Source organism: Bactrocera neohumeralis, chromosome 2, assembly GCF_024586455.1.
Source record: "Bactrocera neohumeralis isolate Rockhampton chromosome 2, APGP_CSIRO_Bneo_wtdbg2-racon-allhic-juicebox.fasta_v2, whole genome shotgun sequence".
Classification (NCBI taxonomy): Eukaryota; Metazoa; Arthropoda; class Insecta; order Diptera; family Tephritidae; genus Bactrocera; species Bactrocera neohumeralis.
The window spans coordinates 13,344,233-13,359,154 of NC_065919.1; the positions used below are offsets into that span (position 1 = coordinate 13,344,233).

The 14,922-nt window shown below is 36.0% G+C and overlaps 1 protein-coding gene across 2 annotated transcripts in view; it reads right to left on the bottom strand.

Moving 5' to 3' along the window:
- Positions 1-14,922, bottom strand: part of LOC126767646 (protein tincar) — a 212,095-nt gene that overhangs the window by 128,398 nt on the left and 68,775 nt on the right. For both annotated transcript variants that reach the window (XM_050485122.1, XM_050485123.1), the window contains exon 3: positions 1,262-1,362. The gene's annotated coding sequence lies outside the window, so the exon portion shown is untranslated. The remainder of the gene's footprint in view (positions 1-1,261; positions 1,363-14,922) is intronic.

A 14,922-nucleotide genomic window follows, 5' to 3' on the forward strand; every position in this document is an offset into this window, starting at 1 on the left:
CTCCTACTAAGTTTTTTTGTACATATCTCGGAAACTACTATAGCTATGTCAACCAAACTCTTTAGAGTCATTTCCTTCAGGCATCTCCATATACAGTTCAAAAATGGAAGAAATCGCATAGTAACCACGCCCACCTCCCATACAAAGGTTATGTTGAAAATCACTAAAAGTGCGTTAACCGACTAACAAAAACCGTCAGAAACACTAAATTTTACGGAAGAAATTGCAGAAGGAAACTGCACCCAGACTTTTTTTAAAAATGAAAATGGGCGTGGCGTCGCCTACTTATGGACCAAAAACCATATCTCAGTAATTACTAAACCGATTTCAATGAAAATCGGTATATAATATTTTCTTAACACCCTGATGACATGTACAAAATATGGGTGCAATCGGTTCACAACCACGCCTTCTTCCAATATAACGCTATTTTGAATTCCATCTGATGCCTTCTCTGTATAATATATACATTAAGAACCAATGATCATAGCGGAATAAAACTTTACACAAATACGGTATTTGAAAAATATGTAAATGACGGATAATGAAATCTCGATTATCACTTTATCATGCGAGAGTATAAAATGTTCGGTGACACCCGAACTTAGCCCTTCCTTACTTTTTTTTTTTTTAATCTATCCACATCGGCCTCAGGGCGTGGTGCATCCTCAAGATTAAAATTACCAGAACGAAATTTTGCAAACCAATTGTGGCATTGGGGTTTGGTCCACACATCTTCTCAGTTCACCTCACATAATTTTCACCTTGCTTGAACTGCATTTTTACCCTTTAGATAGTAAAACAGTAAAATATGTCGAAAATGCTGTTTTCGATCGGACACCAAACAAAAACTAGTCCAAAAATTTCAAAACATTTTTTTAAAAACACGCCCTTACTAGATCAGCTGCTCAAATATATATATAACTGACGGTTAAGCGGTGTCTTGCCAGTAAAGAATAAGAAGTGAGTCAAGTGTATTTTTGGATCCGACGAAAAATTACTTTTCAAAATAATATAAGTAGTAACCGAATAGGGTGTAAAATAGTCTGCATAACAGTACGTTTACATCAACGACGTCACTTATCTCTAGACTGTAAAAGAAGAATATCTAAAATACATATACTATTGTAACCTTGTGCAATCTTTGCAACAAAGTATTTGTAACTTGGATAACTCAATTATGTTTCAAAATAAGAATAACGGTTGTTTTCAACCCCTTCTTGCATTTCCAACTTACTTAGAAATTAAGTTCGTAACTTACCGTTTAAAGCGACGGAAATGCAAAATAGCAAACCGTCAAAGCCATTAAGTTTTGAGATTTTTGGATATGTATATATATACGTACGTCAAGCCGATAGGTAGCTGCAATCAAAAGAAAGGTAAACAATGTAAATTAATTTGAGACTTAGAAATAAATTTTACTAAACTTCTAAGAGGATTGTGGACACATATGAGTATAAATTGCAGCTTACAACAACATTTCAGTTTAAGTTAAAAACGCATAGTGTGCGCCACAAATTGATTAATTACGAAGATTTGTTAGACGCTTAAGCTGCAGAAGGGTTCTTTGGCGCTACACAAGTAACCCTACAAAAACACTGTTTACTTCTGGTATTAGTGGCCATTAATTCACACACACATATACTTATGCATTTGCTTTTAAGCACGCAAGCTTGTTTAAATTCTGCTTAAGTTGCTATTTCTCCTTGACTGCCGCTCACTCTCCGCTTCGTTTTAACTAACCGCCGTCAGCCATTGACCGCATAAAGTGTGGACTTGACTTTTCGCACATCAAGCGCCCACACCCGACACACACATACATACGAGCGGGAACATAGATTTCCTTTTCTGCTGTGTGTTCTATGGTTTCGCTGTGACTTCCTGCTACTGCAACATTATTTACCTGTCGTGTGGCTGAGTATATATATAAGTATATATATATATGTGTGTGTGTGTGTGCGGTAGTTAAGTATACGCTTAAGTCCATTTAAGTAATTTACATTATTTTTTACTTTTTTTTCATTTGTTTTTCGAAAACCGCATGAACTAACGAACTTTTGCAACGCCGAGCACCGAACTCCGAACCTCGAAAGAGAATGCACTTTTCAAGCGACTAGAGCGGGCTGGAGTGCAGGCGCCAGTGTAGAGCAGGCAACTAGCATTGTGTTTGCATCTAGGGTATTTTTTGGTTTCGAACTGGGAACTTAATGTTCAAATCCGACACGTATTTTGACCTCATAGCCACAGTTTGCGTGTTTCATTGTCATTAATTAAGGCGTAAGCGGCGAAGAAGACTGCAAAGCCAGTCTAGCGCCGTGTAGGCGGGCAAGCAGTAGTGTGAGTGTGTCGATGTTTTATTGGTTCTTGTGTATTGCACTAACTTAACCATAAAGAATTTAGCGCCGTAATCCCACGAAGCACCGTGGTACAGTTTTTTATATAAATGAATGGAAAAAAAAATGTTTTTTTTTTTTTAATTCCTGTTTTTTTTTTTTAACTATGCACCAAAGGATTTTTTAGTTATCATAGTGTTTTCTAACAATGAAAATGAATTGATCTCGATAGTTTTAGGTATGAGTAGTCTACGTATTATTGAAAGAACACAGCTCGGTAATGAGCAATATCTTTCTTTATAAATATAAGACTGTACTTCGGAGCGTGCGCGCACTGACTGAGTTCGATAGAGCGCGTTCCTAGCTAACGAACGTGCGGCTGGTCAGTTGTCTCCGATCACCTGGAGAGTCAGGACAAACATTTTCACGCGACGTGTTTCTCTGAGTGTTACAAGCCGAAAATGAACCGTTCGTTAGAGTAGAGGTAGGTGTGAAACTTAGTAAATCTGCGACAGAAACGTCAAGCAGGCTTGCTCAGATGTTGCTTTAGCAAGAAGTGGTGTGTTTCGGTGGCACCAGGCGTTTTTGGTGGCCCGGGAAGAGGTCGCTGATGAAGACCGGAAGAATGAACAAATCCAAAGTGAAAACGATGCTCATTGTCTCTTTTTGACATCAAAGGCATCGTCCACCATGAATTTGTTTCTCCTGGACAAACCGTCAACGCCAAGTTTTACGTGGAAGTCCTCAAGAGACTCAATCGAAGGGTCAATCGGGTTCGACAAGACATCGCAGCCGATTGGAATTTGCACCACGACAACGCCCCGGCTCACACCGCCTTTCTTGTGAACAGCTACCTAACCATGGCCGGCATCCCAACGCTTCCCCAGATGTGGCCCCCGGACTTTTTTGTTTCCTTGCCTGAAAAGGTCGTTGAAAGGCAAGCATTTTGAGACGACAGAGGGAATCCAAGTAGCATGTACCTTGGCTCTCAAGGCTATTCCGGAGAATGCCTTCCGTGATGCCTTCCATGCTTGGAAATTGCGCTGGTAGCGCTGCATCGACGCAGAAGTAGCCTATTTTGAAAGTTTTTAAAGCATTGTAACGATTGGTTCAATAAATTATTTTAAATTGACTAGTCCTATTACTTTCCGGACAAACCCTGTAAGGGACAAGTGCACATGGCTAAATGAAGACGTATTCACAGCAACTTTTAAAACCCATCTCAAGCAAAGCGAACTTTGAAAACCAGATTAGATAACCGACCTTACACACCTGTACACACCCGTCTAGCGTCATCTAGAAAAAAGTTGTCGGGCACCTTTTGCGCGCCATTCAGGTATGTGAACGGCCCACCGTGCACGAGCTTGTTAAATTAATTCGTTTATTTTTTTATATTTCCTTTTTTCCTTCCAAGTATTACTAGCTTAAGTTGGTTTCGTTTGAGCGAACGCCTAGCCCGACAACCCGACAACCCAATAACTAGCCAAAGACGCCGACGCGATAGCTCAACTAAAGCTAAAACTTTTAATTGGATTGAACACATTAAGCGTCTTTTGGCTTTCCGGACGTGTTGCTACCAACAGACATAACCCGTACGAATAAAAATCAATATTAAAACTAAAACTAAAGCTAAGCAGAAGAAGAAGCGCAGCACAACGCCTAATAAGCGCCGCTCTCGATCCTCTTACGTGCAATGGGAAAATAAAGCAAATCAAAAAAAAAAGAATTAAAACAAAACAAACTAATTTTCACTCTAAGCCGAAGCAGAGGCAAAAGCAAAGTCTCCACCACCACAAATTGCCGCACTCGTCAGCTGCTTGAGATAAGGACAATTGTGGCTGCATTTGCTCTACTATAGCCTTTGTTGTTATGTATTTAACGCTTGGCGTGCAATGGTAATTAAGCCGTTGTGCAAAGTTTTAAAAAGCAATATAAAAGCTCGTTTCGCATGGCTCTAAGTTGTTGTTGTTATTTTTTATGACAAAAGATTGCGTGGGTTTAATGTGTGTAAAAAAATTTAAAAATCTTTAGAGCACCATATTATCAGTCTATTATTTGCATAAACACATTGAGATATATTACAGTTATAATTCGAGTGTCGGAAGTTTTCCTTTTGTTGTTAGTGTGTAGGGTGTTTATTAATAACATGTGTGTTTCTCAAGTTATTTTCTTATTGGCTGCAATTTCAATTGACTTTACGGAGGATAAGTTAAGAGATAAGTTAATTCTATTTAACGGGAGTTGCGAATACATGAATTAATTTATCAGAACTTTTGAGCATATCAAACAGCAAACATGTGAATAATATTTTGTAAACTTGCTCTACCTGATCTCTCCAACAGAATGGAGGTCTTCCTCTTCATCTGCTTCCCTCGGACGGTATTGCGCCGAATACTTTCAGAGCTGTCTCTTAATTCGCTAAACTAAATATATCATAAAACTTCCACAGAACCATTCTCTCGAAAACTCCTAACTCATCAGATGTTGTCATCGTCCATACCTCTGCACCATATAGCACGACGGGGATGATGAATGACTTGTAGTGTTTCCAACTCATTCGAAGCAGCACGTGTTGGCAAATATTCCGCGTTGAGTTTTGAGGTTGACATTGTTGTTTGTTAATACTGGTTCAAAGATAGAATACATTATCTACGTCTTCGAAAGACTGTCAACAGTGACGTGGGAGCCAAGTCGCGAGTGCGGCGACTGTTTGTTTGATGACAGGAGATATTCCGTCTTGCCCTCGTTCACCACCAGACACATTTGCTTCGTTTCCTAACTTTCCTGGATAAAACAGGACTAACGGCGCGGTTATTGAGGCCAATGATGTCAATATCAGCAGCTGTACCTTCTCGATTCAGCTCTGCAGATAGAATTAATTTCTCCAATAGTACATTGAAGAAGTCGGACCAAAGGGAGTCGCTTTGTCTGAAAGGTCGTTTGGTATTGAACCGATCCTGACGAAACTTTTTGTATTGCCCAAGTTTTTCAGGGAATACCAAACCTTTTCCTACTGTCAAAAGGAGCTTTGAAATCGACGAAGAGGTGGTGTGTGTCGATCTCTTATCACGGATCTTTCCCAAGATTCGGCGCATGGTGAATATCTGGTCGGTTGTGGATTTGCCAGGTCTAAAGCCACACTGATAAGGTCCAATCAGTTTGTTGATGGTGAGCTTTAGCGATAGAACCTTACATATATGCCGTGTTGAGGAGGCTTATCCCACTACAGTTGGCGTAGATTGTTGGGATTGGTCAGAGCACACTTAAATTCTAGTCGTCGGGCATGCTTTCGTCCGACCATATTCTACAAAGAAGCTGATGCATGGTCCTTATCAGTTCTTCGCCGCCGTATTTGAATAGCGGATAAGTATAGATGTGATTAATCGAAGCATTTGGAAAAAAGTTTACTTGAAAAAAAAATAGTTGTACGTAATGGAACTATACCGTAGTTGCAACTGTTCTTCCTATGACACTATTGCCGGATCTGTTAAATAGCTATTGAATGTGTTTCAGTACAGTACTCGATTTTCGAGATTAAAGATTACAAACGTCAACCCGATCGCAGTCTCTACTTGACAGTAACATAACCGTTCACAAATGGATCGACTTTGGTGTATAACTGCGCAACGTGCCTACTTCAATTACAAATTTGTCGAACCAATTTACAAGGTAAGTAGAAGACATTAAATCTCCATGGATTGCAATTGTAATCCACATTAATATCCAGAACACACTATATACACTAATAATCCATGTAAATGGCGGTGTTAACTTTTATTCTGATTTTTGGTCATAAAAGAACGGCCACCAGGTGATTGTTACACATTTCCACATCCGGCAATGTTAAGTTTTACTACCACAAACCAAGTTTACATAATTTCAGTGTAAAATGTAACAAAGTGTTGTGTTTAAGTTGTTGTTGTTGTTCTCAATGTAATATGCTTGAAAGGAAACTATAAAATCGCAGCAGCACCTCACAACCGACCCGACAATAACATTAGCCAGAAGAATACCTCACCACCAAGCCACTCCTTCAAATGCCTGCGACTCATAATCATAAAAGCGATTATGTAAGAAACAATTATGTACAGACATGAGTCCTTCATTGAGTATATGTTTTAGGGCGCCGTTGTAGTTCAGTTGTAGCAACAACAAAGTTGTAAACATTTGTCCTTTTTAATTTATGGAGCATGCATGTATGTGGGGGTATGTATTTGGTTTGAAAGTTTTGCGAAGTTGAAATGTGTCTATGGTTGTTTTAAGGAATATGATGGCTGTCTGGTTTTATTTAAAGCATGTTTACATGAAAGTCACTTAATTATGTGCCGTAAGTGAAGGAATTTCTAAGTGAAAATATATGGAAGAAAAGATGTGCACATGGTTAAGGGGTTACATGCGGTTTCTCATGTAAAAAAATTAAATATTTTATTAGAATATTTTATTGTTACAAACATACAATATTAACAAGGAAATTCTGAAATTTTTGGAAACAAATATTTTAAACTGCGACATTGCGACGCCATTTCCGGTGACCCCTCCAAAAATGGTGCCACCGCGTTGGCAGGATAACTCCTTGGAGAAACATCTAAAGTGAAAAAATACGTGTTTTAGTTAAAACCTTATCTTAGAACTTGGACGAAGGAAAAAAAAACGGAAAATTAGATTTTTGGTAGACAGGGGCCATCAGGCCATCATTAGGTCCATTAAGCTTCCGGGCGTTAACCAAATTAAGCCTTATTAAGCAACTCACTGCATTTGTAGTATTAGTGAAATATGTTCTGTCTAATCCCGCTGAAAGCTGGACATTCGTATAGATAATGTTCCAGCGTCTCATCAACTAAAGAGTAAATGCTCTGTAATGACCCCAACAATGTTACTAATCTCCGTTTTACCTTGAAGTAGGGGCTTTTTGATCTGTCCACCATCAACATTACCCCAAAATAACTTTATGTTATGTCCTGTGTTGTTTCTCTAGGGTTCATTGCTTCAAACAACTCTTAAAGCAACTGCGGAACAGCTTGTCTGTCTTTTTATTTCCTTCTATTCCGATATGACCGAGTACCCGGATGAGATTAACCGAGTTACTTACTGAGACTCTAGTTATAGCATAATATAACGCATAAAGACGTAATAATGGCGCTGCTTTATGAACTTGCTGGTTCGAGCAGTAGGCCATTTGGCACCTTCTATTATACCCAAAATTTCGGCTTTTGGATTGTAGTGATTTAGTTTGAAGCTAGCTACTGAATTGCTACAGAAAAGCCTGCTTCTGTCCTTATTTCATCCTTTGATACGTCGATGAATATGTAGATTTCGCCGTTGAAACTGTCGATAACAGAACCATTGGCCCAACATTATCTATTTAGGAATGTAACATTGTTTTTACTTTCTTAAGCATCTCCTTTCGCGGTCGAATTGTCAAATTAGTCCCAGTTCGCTAACAAAATCGAATATGATAGATACCATGCCCGTGCTGACGACGAATCTGATTCCAATAGCTTAAAATCATAAGCCGGCTCGCCGTAAACATTGCCTTATACTACTTGACTTGTATATGAATTGGCCGAATATCAAGGATAACTCCAGAGGCTTAGTTGACATAACCCGTAATTCCCAGCAAGCCGGCCTATTACACCTGTTCCTGGGGCTTAATTAGGCACTTTTTCGATAATACCATCCACCACCGCACCATACGTTAGCCACCGACACTTGTATTGAGTCAATGGGCCATGTGTGGTCACAAGTCCCATATTGGGACAATAACTCTTCTGCAGCAGTGCCAGATTCGAAAGGTTTTGGAAGCCCTGCCCTCAATGTGTTTTTTCCGAGTTTTCAGTCGGAATCAGTGTTGCAGTAGATGATGCTTTAGCGCCATCGGAGATTGCATGTAACTCGAAAACTATGTAATGAAAGAGACAAATACGTTTCTTTTTCCTTCCAGGATAAGCGATCATAGGACTAACCTCGCACTATAGGAATCCAACGGGTTAAAAAACTATCAAGGGAAAAAATAAGCTTAAAAAAACCTCCGATTTTTGCTTTAGATATCTTCTCAAGAAAAATACTCAAATAAATATTTTATCCATTTGGTACGCTTTAAGAAAAACAAAATCCAAAAAAAAAAATCCAAAAAAAATTTCAAGCTTAGCTCTATTAAAGCTTACCGTTATTACGATCCCACATATGCACAAAACGAAGGAAAAACTTTGCCGCCACTCAGATTTTTGGCGCGACACTCACTGCCTTTCTTTATATACATGCACTCATATCGAGGTATCTACACATGTGCATATGGAAGTGTTACCACCCGTGGGTCAGCGGTCGACAAAAAAAGTCGAAAATGACCAACAAACGTTTGAGCTAAATTGGCCAGTTTGTGGAGTTTTAGGATATTCTTCATGAATATTTAATAGAGTTCAAATTAAATGGCGGTTGCTGACTAACGGGGTATGTGTTACGGCGGAAAGTTATTGCACTTTATTATTGCTGAAATTACTAAATGGACTTTCGCAATAGATGTTCTAAGTTTAAGGTTACCATAAAAAAAGAGTAACACTGATTTCAATTATTGCTGCAATTTTAGTGGCTCTCCGCGAATCTTAATGAAGATTGTCTAATATCGTGCCGAAATCGTTTTTATCAGCCTTTACAAGTATTTTCAAATAGTTTTAATAACTTTGAGACTTTTGAGGTTCCTAAACTCCATCATTAAAACATAAAAATTGTTTTTGCATCTAATTTTATTTTACTGTTTTTATTTTTTCAATTTTTCCATAATAATATAATTTTTGTATCAGGCACTCAAATCATCTTTGAAATATTTCTTAAGGGGGTATTCTACTCTGAATTTTGAAAAATTCGATTTTTTTTTCATATATTTAAAGTTTAGACCCTTAAGAACATATCCTCCAAAGGATTTTTAAAAATTAAAATTATTTTAAGAGCTACAGTTACTTTAGTGACGCAGTACTAGCCCGGTTCGTGCGTTTTTAAGCGCGTTTTTCTCAAAACTATTTTTTTCCACAAGGTACCGGTATTATCTCAAGTTCTATACAACCGATTTACTTTAAATTTTGTGTGAACCTTCTTTATATAATCCTTTATCGTTCCTATAAGCATCGTGTCAAAATTTTTGTTTTTAATATTTAAAAAAAAATCAGGAATTTCAAAAAAAAGCGTAAAAAATGATTTTTATTTTCAGGCAGTTGCCATTTTTCAAAAAAAAAATTTCGTGTTCCCTCAGGTAGGGACTATAACAGCATCCTTACTGATTAAGAAATTTTTTTGTTTTTTTTTCAGACCACCAGGAGAGTCAGGATCAATGTCACCAGGATGCGCTGTTTTTTTTTACACCTGTCTCTCCCCCCTTCGAATTATTTTAATTTTTAATATTTTTTTATAAAATTTTTTTTCTGTATTCTTAAGATATCAATAAAAACACCATAAAAAAGGTATAGTAAAAATATTAGTTGCCCTTTTTTAACGACACTTTAAAAATTACCTGAAATTCATGCTTCTAGAGTAGAATACCCCCTTAACCGAAATATTTATATAAACCAAACTTATTTCAATGATTAATTAATTTTAATTTTTTAATTTTCTTTATATAAATTTTAATAAATCAAGAAAAAAAGAAGCGCCCGCGTTGGCAGGATAACTTCTTATAGGATCATCTAAAATGAAAAATACGCGTTTCAGTTAAAACATTAACTTAGAACTTAGACGAATGAAAAAAAAAAACGGAAAGTTGTATTTTTGGCTCTTTTCTTTTTTTTAATCTCTTTAAATAGTTGGCAACCCTATCACAAAATTCACCTAGAGCCTTTATAGTACTTTCTCATTGTTGGTCACATTGTAAAATGTGATTTTAATAAATTGTTCATTAAAATTATTAAACGGGTTGCCACCTTTTATTTATTTTCGTTAGTTTCTCCAATATCATTTTTAGGGGTTACATAGGTTTACGGGTTTAAAAAAAATCGATTTTTTTGTCTTATTAAATCTTAATATCTTTAGAATAATGTCCTAAATTTTCAAGTTGATCCGAGTAATAATTTCGGAGATACAGCCTTGAGAACTTGTGCGCTCTTTAAACTCGTTTTTCTCGAAACTGTGTTTTTGAAGTCGGTTGGCGTCTCGAGAACTACTCAACTGATCCACATAAAATTTTACATGGGTCTTTGTGATACAATTCGTAAAAACTTGGACGAAAGGTTTTTTTCGATTACACCCATTTGAAAAACAAATCACGAAATTTTAATTTTTTTGTAAAAATGTGTGCCAAAAATCCAATTTAAATTTTTTTCCCTTCATCCAAGTTAAGGTTTTAACTAAAACAAGTATTTTTTTTACTTTAAATAATTCTGTAAGGAGTTATCCTGCCAACGCAGGCGCATCTTTTTTCCGAGTGGTCACCGGAAATGGCGTCACAATTGCCGAGTTTAATATATATTTTTCAAAATTTCAGAATTTCTCTGTTAATAGTGTGTGTTTGTAACAATAAAAAATTCTAAGAAAATATTTCGTTTTTATATGAGAGGAGAATTGTTGAAAAAAGGCTGTTTTTTACCCAAGGAAACCAATGTAATCCTAAAAATAAAAAATCGGAACAAAAACATGTTTATAAATCAGAACTTTATTTACATATTTAAATTCTGTGATTTTTAGATAAGTGGCAGCTTTTTAAAAAACTTTTTTTTTTAATCAATTTAACGATAATTTCCATAACCTTATACCATGTTCAGACCGACACTTAATCACACGATTTCGGCTGTTGAATGGATTATCCCACTAATCTTAAAAATTTATCAAGATTTCGCCATACAAAAATGACAGTTCCAAATCACTTTATTGAAATGATTTGAAACTGATCCACGCTAAATCTCTCTGTGCGACTCTGATTTTGCGCAATCTACTTGTCAGCACTGGAAATCTGTTACATTATCACAGCTGATTTAGACACTACAAAGGGAAAAAATGTAAACAAACAATTTTTTTTTAAAGCAATGAATCTAATTTCATCTGAAAATCGACTTAACAAATGAAAAAATGCATCCATTATTTCTATTATATGGAAAATATTAAAAAAAAACCGTCTTTTTATTTCAAAATACTATATGACAATCTTTTCTTTTGATAAATATTAAGCGATGTGAATTCTTGAATGACTATAACAGCTGTTTTTTGATCTTTCTAACGGCAGTGAGAACACTGTTGGGTTATGAAATGCTTAAATATAATCTAATCTATATTAAATTTTCGGTCTGAACATGGTATTACCGATATACTCAAAAAACTGGTAATTCCTACGGAATTCTTTATTAGTTTTTCTTTTTCAGCTATATTTTATTTATATTGATCTTTCATTTTTCTTTTTAAATTTACTTTTAATACTGTGTTTGACTTTAATGACAGTTAATAAACTTTGACCCCTGAACCGTTATCAATTACATGTGTACACAGAAACACGCACACTTTGCCAACCCGCATATAAAATTTCATTAAAATTTTTGTATTTTGCTGCTGACAAGGGCTTAGCAAAGGCAAAGAGAAGAAAGAGAAACTTTCGATTTCTTAAGCAACTATCCTCTACTTCGTTAATCATCATAATCGTTTGTTTAAACGGCATGGCGCTGACAAGCATTCTTAAATTACATTAAGGTTCACCGGAGTCAAGGGTATTGTCTTTATAAAATACAAGTATATGCGCCTGAACTATTTTATAAGTATTTGTTATGGATAGCAAAAATCGAAGAGTTTGTCAGATGTTCATGTGCAGAGTACAAGGTGTTCTGGAAGAGTTTTTAGCTTAATTTAACTAAATAAGCATTGTGATGGTGTGAGATAAACGATGAACTTATTTAGTGACCATTTTATATAATTTTTTTTTTTTGCATAATTCATAAATTTTGAAAGGAAATTATAAAATTATATATTGGGCTCAAACTATTAAATATGAAATCACTTTTTTATACGTACTTACATTACGCACTGTATATGTTAATTTCAACAAGTCTCTCCCATACACTCTATCACTCTTAAAATACAGAAGAGATACATTAATAGCAATTTGAGCCATCCAGGCGATAATTTATGCAAAATGCGAACAAAATATATAACCGCTGATTTCATAATATCACAAGTACATTGAAATATATTTTGGCACTCTGGAGAGCTGAACGCTTTGGCAGTGTCACAATTCGATACGCGAACGAGTATAATTCATTGACACTCATGCTGGAAAATTATTAATCTCGATTGGGCATCAATGTCGGTCGCAGAGGAATACAAAACATATGAAGCAATAAATTTAAGTAGACAACAGCTGCAGATGGTACTTTAACTAAAATTGGCCTTATTTTACACATATACATACATACATAAAGCACTTACACATTACACTTTCCATACACACACATACATATGAACAACATTTCCATAAAGACTCTGTTTGAAGTAGCAGACCAGAGGTTTGACCAGCTACAATGTCTCTCAGTTCGTTATCCCGCCTCACAATCAGTAACTGTAGGTGAATCATATATAAAACAAAGTACCGTTAAGACAGGCTATTTGTGAGTGTTTCCATATCGGTAAATTAGGGTGTTTCTATGGCAACACTTTTGACCAAGTAGACAAGTAAAACATTCTCGCTTGAAACTAGCACAGAATGCCACTCATGTGCTGGACACAAAAACCATTAGGCAGTAATGCGTAGTACAACCGTAAATGGGAACATTAATGCATAATAGATAGTAGCTAGTAACTAATACTGGCAGCAACCCTAAGTATGTAGAACTTATTGATATTAAAGGCGCCTGCTGACATGTGGCATGGCATGTGGCAGGCGCGATGTATGTATAATATGTATTCAACGTACGTGGGTCAGAAAGGTCACACCTAATTGAATGTGTGTGAAATAACATGTTTTATGAATTTTGTAGCAATGGCTATGGATTATAAGCCGTTTAAAGCTTCGTAGATTGCTAATTAACTTGAAAAGCTTATTTTGTTAACTATAAAACTGCAGGGTGACTCATATAAATTTCGAAAATGAATAAGACGTTTCAATTCCAGTTTTTGTAGAGCTTACAAGTCTCTAACCTTGGATTTAAACAATAAAAAAAAAACTCAGTAAATTTATTTCGAAAAAAAGTTCAACCTCTAACTGCTTCGGAAGCCGAAAGAAATTTCATGGAACAGTTAACGTATGCAGGTTAGTCCTCCACGATAGATAAATAAGTAAACTAAATTTATATGGTGAAATTTATATGGTGATCGAAAAAGCAGGCATAACTTAGAAATTACAGCACTTTCGTCTACGAAGAAACCGGAAATAATAACTAAAATAGATTATGAAGCACTAAAGATGATGTCAGAAGAAAGCTAAATACTTCTTAAGCTTATGAAATGCAAAATGGCGAACAATTGAGCGACTCTCATAACATATGTCTAGCAGAAACGAGAAACCTGTTCGAGAATCCCACAGCCAATCGTACAATATTATACAATATCAATTTTAAAACTATCCAAAAAATTTAATGTACTCAAGTTTATCGAGCTCTTTTAGCAGTTTTCGTCAAAAGAAAATATTAAAATTCAATTTACTTCTGAATGTCGTACAACTTCCAACTAAACAAAGACTAAGAGATATATTTTCCATTTCCTAAGAGATCTATTACCACCAAACTTTAACAAATTTTCATGCATACAACAACAATGCAGCCAGACACATTTACATAAATTCATCCTGTTCTGTCGTTCTCTTTCTATGTTTGACGTTAAGGTGCGAAAATGAAATCTCAAGTGTACGCACGGCGAAGCTAACTTATACGAACTTGTTGTCAACGATTTTTTATTTCCAATTTTTTTCTTTCTAGTCCCATTATTTTGCGCTTTTTATGCCATTCCGCTCAGCGGATACCGAATATCTGGCATAATGGTGGGAGTATAGTGAAATGACGAAGCGCAAGTAGTGTTATTGTCGCATAGTTGTTGCAGCATCCGCTTTGTACATATGCAAGTATTTAAAGTTTTAGCACGTTAGTAAGTTAACACGAAGATACCGCGAGTAGAAGAGCCAAGGGCAGCACACCGGTGACAACTGCTGACTTTGTACGCATCATATTGTCTGCCAACATTACTTATGCACAATGTTTGTCGCTCGGCAAACGTCGCGTTTACTACGTCAATATGTACCAAGAACAGTTTGAAGAGACATTAATTCACAAATCCTAAACAGAACACTCAGTGAATGCCAGTAAAACAGTATATATAAAAGCTATAGCTATACACCTACCGTTTGGTAGATAATCCTGAATATATGTAGGGTCTTCTTAGTAGAAACCACTAGCTACCCCATTAAGTTGTCTTCTCACCAAAAAGGTCTTTAACCAAATTTCCAAAAGAAAGACAGACACTCTTCTTCACACTTCTTTGAATGTGCGATGATCTCCGACTAATGAAAGACCATATTACTGTGGGCAAAAAATAGTAAGACTTTTTAATATAAATTTCGCGCGAAAATCCACACGTCGAAAAATCTTTTTTTTAGGTATTTTAGGTGCCAAAAGTTACATCAAAATAATCATTA